The sequence below is a fragment of the Artemia sp. Qi Xiang Cuo genome, chromosome 8 (assembly GCF_049724085.1).
Source record: "Artemia sp. Qi Xiang Cuo chromosome 8, ASM4972408v1, whole genome shotgun sequence".
NCBI classification, from domain to species: Eukaryota; Metazoa; Arthropoda; class Branchiopoda; order Anostraca; family Artemiidae; genus Artemia; species Artemia sp. Qi Xiang Cuo.
Genome location: NC_142801.1, coordinates 46737385 through 46749565, shown reverse-complemented (window position 1 = coordinate 46749565; position 12181 = coordinate 46737385).

The following is a 12181-nucleotide window of genomic DNA, read 5'->3' as shown; positions in this document are numbered from 1 at the left end:
TTTTTAAGGGATCACACCCCACCCCTTCCGCCATTGTTCAGCTATCCATAAGTACATTGTGTATTGAGATTCAAGCTCAACGTCTATTCCCAAATCTCAACCAAAGCCGATAATTTTAAGGAAATTAAAAGGAGAGAACTAACTTAAATAGTGATTATTTGAAAAAAACTACGTTTTCTAAAGATTTAAAGAGGCTGAGTTACAAGGTCGAAACTTAAAACGTACGGGGATTAGGAGGCACAGTTGGGGGGCTGCCGCCCCCCAAACCCCCGCTTTCGGAGCCTTTAAATAAAAAAAAAAGTTTTTTAAACTGAAAGTAAGGAGCGACATTAAATCTTAAAACAAAAAGAAATTATTCCGTATATGAAAGGGGCTGTGCCCTCCTCAACGCCTCGCTCTTTACGCTAAAGTTTGACTCTCTCACAACTCTTTTTTTTAAACAATAAAAACGAGGTTAAATGTAAATTCGGGTGATAATTTTTTCGGTATGAAAATATCAAAAGGCCCTAAGAGGTCGAATTCTGCTTCGAATGAGTCCTCATTCACCCGGATCCGTTGCCAACTGTGGCCTGTGGGCGTGGCTAATAAAAAAAATAGAAAGAAATTTTAAGTGGATATATTTGGTTTTTTGAAAACAGGGAAGGAGTGATCGGATTGAGCTGAAATTTCGAGGATAAGCTCATGGGCCCTAGGAAAGCTTAACCTTTAAATTTCAGCCCAATCGGACAGCGTTAAAGGGGGGATGTGGTGGGAGGGTCGAAACTTCCGGCCCAGTTTACCCCATGAAGATAAAGTCGGAGGAGGATGAAATTTTGCAAGTTTCTTAGTTTGAGCTTGGACTACAAAATGCGATTGCCACCGTCTCTCTGCAACCTCTAGGACCTGAAATCGCTTAACATTGTGGTGGGTCGCCTCTTTATAGAGGCACAAGTGTGCCTCCTTGATAGAAACAGATCTTTACGCTCAGTTAAACTAATCCATATGGCAAAAATACAACAAAAGAGCATTTAACCATAATTAGAGAATAATTAAAAATTAAGAAGATATAATGAACACACGGGGACCACATATGCATCTTATATCAAAATATAAATATTTTGCAGTAGCATGTACAAATTAAACACTTCTGTTAATTCTCCGATAATTATAATTCATAAAAAAAAATTACGAGACAATTTTTTTATAGAAAGAATATTATTCAAAAACCATTTGAACTATTCTAGACTAAAAAAAGAAGAAGAGATGAAACTGAAGATTCGACTTGAAAATTTAACTTAGTTTCCCAATGAGTTAGGCCTACAACTTTTCAAGTTGCAAGGCAAAAAAGAAATAAAAAAAGGAGCAGAAATCTAGTATATTTAATAGCTATAATTTTACCCATAGGCTAATTAAAAACGAACGAATTATATTCAAAGTTTGCTCAAGTTTCTTTGCGGGAAATTAATCTAGACTTATAAATCAAAAACGAGCATAAAAGTATTTATACTGACTCTTAATAAGAATTATCCACCACATACAATTATTTTCGTATATAATTTAATCAAATTTCCGTTAAATTTTCTATAAGATTTTTGGAAACGAATGAAATTTTTTATCCAAACTCATGGGTTTCCATGGAAGCCAAACTATGCGTTCTATAATATTCGGAGAATTCAATGCGGGTTTTGATTCCAATGAAAACTTATGACTTTAAGCAAAGTCTTAAAAGGACAACTTAATAGGACATCAGAAAAAAACAAGAAATACCTGAATTTATTTGCATATAAATATGAAAATAAATATTTGCGGCGAAAGCCTTAATTTAATTTGAGAGGGAGTAAATCTATTTAATTATCTGGATATAACTCTTTCTGGAAACACCTCCGGCTATAAACACTATTTTCCAGTCAAGAACACTAATAATGCCTTTCTCTTCCGCAGCTAAATAATTTTCGTCAACTTTTGAAATAGAATTATAGCCGTCACGCCAAAATGCAATTGAGAGTTTTCCCTCCAAGACCTATTTAGAAAATCTAATTATTCAAAAATCGTGTTTTTGTTGCAGACTTTTTCTTTCAGAAAGAAACTCTCTGATGCCCCACCCCCCTAGCTGTTGATGTATTTCGTAAGGATGCTAGGTGTATAAGTAGCAGGATTGTATGATTCCTCAAAAAGTAATTTCTTAGACAAAAACAGTCTAATTTGTAGCACAAGAATGAGTCCCCGTTTGTCTACTGGTATTTTCTATTTTATTTTATCTAGATACCTAGAAAGGTATCTAGATACCTTTTTATCTAGATAGCTTCTAAGTAATATGTCAAAACGTTTAAATATAACAGAGATTGAACAAAAATAGACCCACATAGGGTTGCATGAAAAACGCAATAGTAAACTTTATTCACGTGAATTCCGCTGGTATGGCACTGGTAATGTTCCGTAGTGTTCTGTAGCTTAGAAACATATATGCCATGATTTTCAATATGCTTTCCCATCAAGTGTGTCTTAAAAAAACAGGCACCACCATCTAGGATTACCAGAAATATTATAAAGATAAATTTAAAATAAAAATTTTACTTGAATTTGTTTTATTTATCCATTTATTTTTGTTTTTTCTTACGTTATACTTTTTGCTTTTATTCTAATTTTAGAATTTATTGAAATTCAAATCACAAGAAAACTAAAACTGAGACTAATTTTAGCTTGTTTGACTAAATTTTTATTAATCAGTTATCTTTTTCCGGTACCTTTTTATTTTTTTCTTCATAGGGCATCGGTAAGTTAAACTCAATGTTTAATTGTTCTGCACGTTCAGCATTTCCGCTTTTCGTGCCACCCCCCCCCCCGAGTACGGAAAAAAATAAAGAATAAAAAACGCGCAGAATCTGGAATCTATGAACAGAGGTAGACGTGGAGCAGGATAATATTTAGGAACTAATAAATTGTCTTACAGCAAGAAAAACAAAACACTTTCACTTGACATAAATTAACTGATAGACAGATAATATCTAGCAGTAATTGCATTATTGCGTTTCTACGTAGAACATAAGGGGGGTAAATAAGAATTTATTTTAAAATTAAAAAAAAGTGAAGAGAATATTGGCACTATCTGGCTTTAAATTTGGGGTATACATCAAAGTTACTACTTGGCCCTAAGCGTAGATAGGTCAGACTTTTTGGGTGGACGGGGGAGGCTGGTTTGTCAGAGAATTGTCCCGTTATGGGTAGAAAATTCAAAAAAAAAGTTCAATTCTGGGCACTATTTTTCGGGAGGGAGGAGTCCCTTGGACTAGTCTCAGGAAGGGGTTCCCGATATCAACCATTCTACGCAGTGTAAACTTTTTCAAAGCTTTTTTTCTATTCCAACTATTTTGTCTATTGATTATTTGCTCAAACATAACCAATTGGTGATGAAAGATATTTAGTCCCCTTTATGATCATGTGTAGAGAAACAACTAAAATGAAAACGTAATCGACGGAACATGATATCAAGTAACAATTTGAACATGCGCCAATATAAATTAAAATGCTAAATAATAGACAAGAGTTGAAAGGCCCCTAGTACTCCGGTACGTACATAATTCATGGAAGTTTTTATGGTTTTGTCACTGAAAATGAAAAAACAGGATTTTTCTCACTTAGATATTTTTTCTTAGCTTTTGAATTCTAATGGGGTCAATGGCACCTCTTTAAAGGTAGAGGGATATGCTGTTTTTCATGATAATGACTCTGGGGCGGCGTCTTAACAATCTCATTAATGGTGAGGAAGAGATATATTGATCTAGCACATGAGGGAGGAAAAGGATTTCCGAGAAATTAATTGCGTAATCGACTAGGACAAGTGAACTTCTGAGAAATTGATTGTGTAACCGAGGGGGAAGTGAATTTCCGAGAAATTGATTGCGTAACCAAGGGTGAGATGGATTTCCGAGAAATTGATTGAGTGTTCGACTGGGACAAGTGAATTTCTGAGAAATTGATTGCGTAATCAAAGGGGAGCTAAATTTCTGAGAAAATGATTGCGTAACCGAAGGGGAACTAAATTTCTGAGAAATTTATTACATAATGTCCCAGGCCTACATAATTTATGCATGTTTCTTGGTTTTTCTCACTGAGAATGAAAAAAAACAGGATTTTTCTCACTTTGATGTATTTTCATGGTTTATTGATTCTAATGGGGTCAATGACACCTCTAAAATTGTTTCGAAATCGAAAATGTTCCCTTTCTTTTTGTTAGAATGTTAGGCTAACAATTCATGGTCAGAGTGATAGGATTGAAAAATGAATAAATTCGAGAAAGAGAGAATTAGATCGAATCTTGTGATTATGGAAAAACATTTGATTTTGGATGATGATTTTCTAGAGTTATCTCTTCAACGCAGGATATTCTCTCGAGGAACACTTGACAATATAATGAAAACTGATTCTCCCCCATTGGACTATTGTATGAAGCTTTGTCGATGTGACTCAAATGCTTATACTCAATTTATTGATATATTAATTGGAACAAAGCAGAATAATATCGTTGATATACTTTTGAAAAATTGTCATAAATTCAATGTAGATGGCTGCCCCACCATTCGAAAGAGGTGACGTCACAGAATTACTCCTCTCCCATTCGTCCACCCTGAATTTATCGAGCGAGGACGATCAGTTTCGTTTTAGCTGTGAGAGAGAGTTGACATCGGAAACCAAAAAATTTTCTATACATGTCCACTATACATTTTGACTCTTGGCATTTGGACACCATGTGATAACTGTACAATTGTTGATGACTATAATGAAAAGTGCAAATTATGTAATCCTTTTAAATTACATAGAGGCTATGCAGTACAAATTAAAGGATGTAATTCATGTCTTGAAGAGATTTGTGACTCTCACCCTAGAGGACATCTGTGCTCCAATAGTTACTATGATAAACGTGATCAGTGGGAGAATCCTTACCCCGCTATGATTGGATAGAATCCCAAACGTGATTTTAGTTTATTTCTACGAGACTGGTATCGTCGTGGTTTTAAATTATTTTGGGAAGAAGAATCAGTTCTACGAGTCAACTATTGGGGTAACAAGATAATTCTGTTTTCTATATCATCGTTGTGACGACACTGACTATTATGATTATAAACCAAGTGATTTTTATTTGGCGGTTACTGAATGTGATTCACCATTTGAAACCACTGTATGTGATATTTCTTCAAATAGACAGATTGAAACTCGTGAATTTCATAATATGAATGCAAATAGTATCATTGACTATACAAAGAGATATGACAAGATTGAAGTTACATTATACTGTAGAAAATGTGACCATGACTTTGGAATCAATCAAGATCAATATACAGTGAATCCAAATGATTTACCAGCATTAGTGGTTCACGACAGTTGCCTATACATCGATGAAGAAATCTAAAGTGAATATTTAAAGACATTGTTGTATATATTCATTTTATTATTAAACAAATTCACAAACATTTTTTAAGCACTCTAAACTTAGGGCACTGAAATTTATATTATACAGGTCTGAGAGGATATTTTCCACTAGAAAGTCGTTCAGGCGTGGATTGTCTACATAATTGTTGAGAAACTGCTTCTAAGTATAGCCGCGACATCGGAACACAGAATATAGTAATGCATGGAAGCCACAGCTTTTAGTCGTCAGATCTTGCACTCTCCTCCGATTTTGAATAATAGTTTTCCCACTGCTTTCAATATAGTTGCTGATGTGGGGTGTGTAGAATGTATATGTTAGACCAAGAGGATCAAACAATTCAATCGTCTTCATTGTTTGAAAGATGCACAGCCAATGACCTGTCTGCACAGTTGACGGACTGCTATTAACAATAATTAGGGTATTGTTGACACTTTGAATTTTTCTAAGAAAGTCCGAGGGCAGACAATAGGATTTGTATTTGGACATGTAGGGATCCCTATTAAATAAATTGATTATTTGACTGGTGTTCATGGTGCCAAGTCTAGTAGAACACTGCCTTCGGGAGTGATTTCCCAATAGGTTTCATATTTATTTAGTGAGATTAGTGCAATACTCTCAGACAATGGGTCGGCAAATGTACACTCTAAACGCACACTCCCCATACGTACTATACTCATATCCTGCGTGCCAGACAAATCCAATACAATGATACCATGGGTTTTAGCAAACATTTCTTCGGTTATACCATTTTCAAATAGTTGCGAATAATGATGTAGGGTTTGCATGGTCAACTCATACAAGGTTCTATAGGATTTATCAAAAGATAGATTCTAGAGTGGAATGCCGTTTACTTTGCACACAAGAGATGAAAGGCCAAAAATTTAGAACTTATGTGGACATCCAGTCCACGATCCTATTGCACTAGCGCTTTTTACAAATGCCAAAGCGATTTTTGATGGAATTTCACCATTGATAAAGGACGAGTCGGTGAAGGTGCGTAACCCCATGGCAATATGACGTTGATTGGTGATTGTATGGGGAACAAGTAATTTAATATCATTTCCACTTACTCTCAGTTTTTCCACTGCCAAAGCAACAGAACTCATAACTTGTTGTTTGCGTACATGAAGTATTGCCGAGGTCTTTTCAGGATTTGCAGCAAATTCTTTTCTCAATATGAAATTGGATGGTGCAAGCGTCAATTGTATTCACTTTAACATTGGGTGGTAGCCATTGGGGTATATTAAATATTTCATGATATATTTTTCCAACTAGATTTAATTCACTAGTTGTAGCATTTTTAAGTGCATCTGTACTATTAGTATTAGTAATATATTCATATCCATTGGAGGTGCCTATCAATTCCTTGTATGACTTGGGTGTCATCAGCATGAATTGCATATAGCTTGTGTAATTTGAGAGATTGTTGCTTGTGCTCACCAGCGTGCCATTGATGTAGACACTGATTTGACGAAATAAATTATGTAATATACAATTTTCATAGGATATTCCATCGGCAAGAATTGGTAATGTACTACTGGATTTCCTTACTTTCATTTGTAAATCTATAAATGTCGAAGACATATCCATAAAGTAGTCTTCATTGGAATAAATTTGAAAGTGGATATTATCGGAGAGGGGTTGTTGAGGATAAAATTGTTCATAGTATCCATGCTTGACACTCACATCAACATTTTCAGCATTGAATAGATTCAATGAGGCGGTGATTGAAGGTTGAGAATCCTTGAGAAGGTTGAGTATTAACATAGCAGTCAATATCAGGACAAATGAATACCACCTTTCTATCATTAGACATCTTGTTGTTGAACGATGGGACGAAAATGGCATGTAATCACAGTCAAACCTTTTGAAATTGCTAGGGGATCACCTAATTCAGTTCTTAGTGTTAACTGACAGAGCTCCAAATAGGAAGTGTTTACGGGAATATACTGAAGATGCTTTATATTGTAGTGGTGAATATGTTCTTGATTGGTTTTTCGTTCAAGAACCGATAGGAGGGGAACATTTGAATTACCAACCCGGGATGTTGCCACAAATGAAGCGTAGAGAAATATACATATGTCCGTGGAGAAGGCAGGCGGGTAGTCTGCAAAAATAAATTAGTGTTTCTGGCACTTTTACCGTTGATTATATTGAGTTTAAAGCCAAGAACGTCCTTTAGATTATCATTGAGAATAACCTTTTCATTGGAAATAAGTGAACTAATGTAGATCTTACCCTCCTCCTATGAATAGTTGAAATGAAAAGCTCCTTTTTTACGAGCGGATATTCTTTTATTAATAGAAATACATACATCATTCATACAGGTGAGTTCCTCGTAGGGTAATTCAATATATGGATAATCCATCCAATTGATCTTTTGAATTTGTTCTTGATCACCTGAATTTGTTCAGTGCTGAAGGTATTAACAATGCCCAATGATTTCTATGTGACTTTCATGTCCAATGTTTCTGATCCTCTCTACAATGACTTGAATAGAACAAGTGATTTTTGGACGACACTATCCCCCACCATAAAATTCGACGACAATGGAAAGTATGAAGTGGCTCTTGTCGACTGTATTCTCAAAAATACCTACGGAATCCTAAGAAAAGATCGTAAATATGAAATAAAAATTAGACCCTATGATTGGCCACCACCCTCATGTGATCAAGAACAAATTCAAAAGATCAATTGGATGGATTATCCATATTCACCACTACAATATAAAGCATCTTCAGTATATTCCCGTAAACACTTTCTATTTGGACCTCTGTCAGTTAACACTAAGAACTGAATTAGGTGATCCCCTAGCAATTTCAAAAGGTTTGACTGTGATTACATGCCATTTTCGTCCCATCGTTCAACAACAAGACGTCTAATAATAGAAAAGTGGTATTCATTTGTCCTGATTTTGACTGCTATGTTAATACTCTTGGCCCAAGACAACAGGGAAATGGAATGGACTATTACAAAAGGCGCTCGTCAATGTATGGCTATGGTCTTGACAGTTGGTTTGCTAAGCTGTTTCGCTCTTCACTACCTCTAGCTAGAAAATATCTTGTACCGGCTGCGACAGATTTTGCATCCTCTACACTATACGATTGGGGCTCTGGCAAGGAATTTAAAAAAAATTGCTACGGAAAATCTTTGGTCCAGTGCGCGAGCCCTTGGCGAGAGATTAAAACAAAATTGAGAAGGTTTAAAAAGGTCGAGAAACAATGCATCACTAATCAGTCTCTACTCAGGTCAGAAACGAAAGACATCACCCCTGTCAAAGAAAGGAAGGAAAAAGCCGACACGTACTGTAAACAGTAGTAGAAGAAGAAGAATTCCCAGGAAGAGAATTGTCAGATCGAAACTAGATTTCTTTTCCTAAGATGTCCTACCTACCGCATAAGGATTCTCAACCTTCAATCACCACCTCATTGAATCTATTCAATGCTGAAAATGTTGATGTGAGTGTCAAGCATGGATACTATGAACAATTTTATCCTCAACAACCCCTCTCCGATAATATCCACTTTCAAATTTATTCCAATGAAGACTACTTTATGGACATGTCTTCGACATTTATAGATTTAAAATAATTTATTTCGTCAAATCAGTGTCTACATCAATGGCACGCTGGTGAGCACAAGCAACAATCTCTCAAATTATACAAGCTATATGCAATTCATGCTGATGACACCCAAGTCATACAAGGAATTGAGAGGCACCTCCAATGGATATGATAATATTACTAATACTGATAGTACAGATGCACTTAAAAATGCTACAACTAGTGAATTAAATCTAGTTGGAAAAATATATCATAAAATATTTAATATACCCCAATGGCTACCACCCAATGTTAAAGTGGATATAAAATTAACGCTTGCTCCATCCAATTTCATATTGAGAAAAGAACTTGCTGATAGTCCTGATGTGACTCTCTCCCTCACCTCGGCAATACTTCATGAACGCAAACAACAAGTTATGAGTTCTGTTGTTTTGGCAGTGGAAAAACTGAGAGTCAGCGGAAATAATATTAAACTACTTGTTCCTCATACAATCACCAATCAACGTCATATTGCCATGGGCTTACGCACCTTCACCGACTCATCCTTTATCAATGGCGAAATTCCGTCAAAATTCGCTTTGGCATTTGTGAAAAGCGCAAGTGCAATAGGATCGTGGACTAGATGTCCACATAAATTTAAAATGTTTGGACTTTCATCTCTTGTGTGCAAAGTAAACGGCTTCCTACTCTACAATCTATCTTCTGATAAATCCTATAGATCATTGTATGAGTTGACCGTGCAAACCCTAGATCATGATTCGCAACTATTTGAAAATGGCATAACCGAAGAAATGTTTGCTAAAACACATGGTATCATTGTATTGGATTTGTCTGGCACGGAGGATATGAGTATAGTACGTACGGGGAGTGTGCGTTTAGAGCGTACATTTGCCGACCCATAGGCTGAGAGTATTGCACTAATCTCACTAAATCAACATGAAACCTATTGGGAAACCACTCCCGAAGGCAGTATTCTACTAGACTTGGCACCATGAACACCAGTCAAATAATCAATGTATTTAATATGGATCCCCACATGTCCCAGTACAAATACTATTGTCTGCCCTCGGACTTTCTTGGAAAAATTCAAAGTGTCAACAATACCTTAATTATTGTTAATAGCATTCCGTCAACTCTGCTGACGGGTCATTGGCTGTGCATCTTTCAAACAATGAAAACGATTGAATTTTTTGATCCTCTTGGTCTATCCTATACATTCTACACACCCCACATCAGCAACTATATTGAGAGCAGTGGGAAAACTATTATTCAAAATCGGAAGAGAGTGCAGGATCTGACGACTAAAAGCTGTGGCTTCCATGCACTACTATATTTTGTGTTCCGATGTCACGGCTATACTTACAAGCAGTTTCTCCACATTTATGTAGACAATCCACGCCTTAACGACTTTCTAGTGGAAAATACCCTCTCAGACCTGTATGATATAAATTTGAGTACTCTAAGATTAAATTGCTTTAAAAATGTATATGAGTTTATTTATTAATAAAATGTACATATACAACAATGTCTTTAAATCTTCACTTTAGATTTCTTCATCGATGTATAGGAAACTGTCGTTAACCACTAATGCTGGTAAATCATTTGGATTCACTGTATATTGATCTTCATTGACTGCAAAATCAGGGTCACATTTTCTACAGTATAATGTAACTTCACTCTTGTCATATGTCTTTGTATAGTCAATGATACCATTTGCATTCATATTATGAAATTCACGAGTTTCAATCTGTCTATTTGAAGCAATATTACATACAGTGTTTTCAAATGGTGAATCACATTCGGTAACTGCCAAATAAAAATTACTTGGTTTATAGTCATAATAGGCAGTGTCGTCACAACGACGAAGTAGAAACCAAATTGTCTTGTTATCCCAAAAGTTGAATCGCAGACCTGATTCTTCCTCCCAGAATAATTAAAATCCACGACGATACCAATCTCGTAGAAATAAACTAAAATTACGTTTGGGATTCTTTGCAATCATATCGGGGTAAGTATTCTCCCACTGATCACATTTATCATAGTGACAATTGGAGCACAGATGTCCTCTAGGGTGAGAGTCACAAATCTCTTCAAGACATGAATTACATCCTTTAATTTGTACTGCATAGCCTCTATGTAATTTACAAGGATTACATAATTTGTACTTTTCATTATGGTCATCAATAATTGTACAATTCTCACATTGAGTCCAACTGCCAAGAGTGTACATGCACAGTGGACATGTATAGAACATTTTTTGGTTTCCGATGTCAACTCTCACTCACGGCTAAAACGAAACTGATTGTCCTCGCTCGATAAACTCAGGGTAGAGGAATGGGAGGATTAATTTTGTGACGTCACCTCTTTCGAATGGTGGGGGTGCCATCTACATTGAATTTAGGGCAATGTTTTCAAAAGTAACGATATTATTCTACTTTGTTCCAATTAATATATCAATAAATTGAGTATAAGCATTTGAGTCACATCGACAAAGCTTCATACAATAGTCCAATGGGGGAGAATCAGTTTTCATTATATTGTCAAGTGTTTTGCGAGAGAATATCCTGCGTTGAAGAGATAACTCTAGAAAATCATCATCCAAAATTAAATGTTTTTCCATAAACCCCAGATTCGATCTAATTCTCTCTTTCTGAAATTTATTCATTATCCAATACAGTCACTATGACTGATGTCTCTAAACTGACCATGTGTTCTTGGACTAAAAGTCTAACAAAAAGAAAGGGAACATTATCGATGTTGAAACCATTTTAGAGACGTCATTGACCCCGTTAGACATCAATAAACCGGGCAAATACATTGAAGTGACAACAGTACTGTTTTTTCATTCTCAGTGACAAAAACTATAAATACATGCATAAATTATGTAGGCGCGGGAAATTATGTAATCCATTTCTCAGAAATTTAGTTCCCCTTCGATTACGCAATCATTTTCTCAGAAATTTAGCTCCCCTTCGATTACGCAATCAATTTCTCAGAAATTTAGCTCCCCTTCGATTACGCAATCAATTTCTCAGAAATTCACTTGTCCTAGACGATTACGCAATCAATTTCTCAGAAATTCACTTGTCTTAGTCGATTACGCAATCAATTTCTCGGAAATCCATTTCCCCCCTCTTGTCCTAGATCAATACATTCCCCACCGTTAATGCGCATGTGCAAACTTCACTCCGGAGACTATACACTTGGAAACA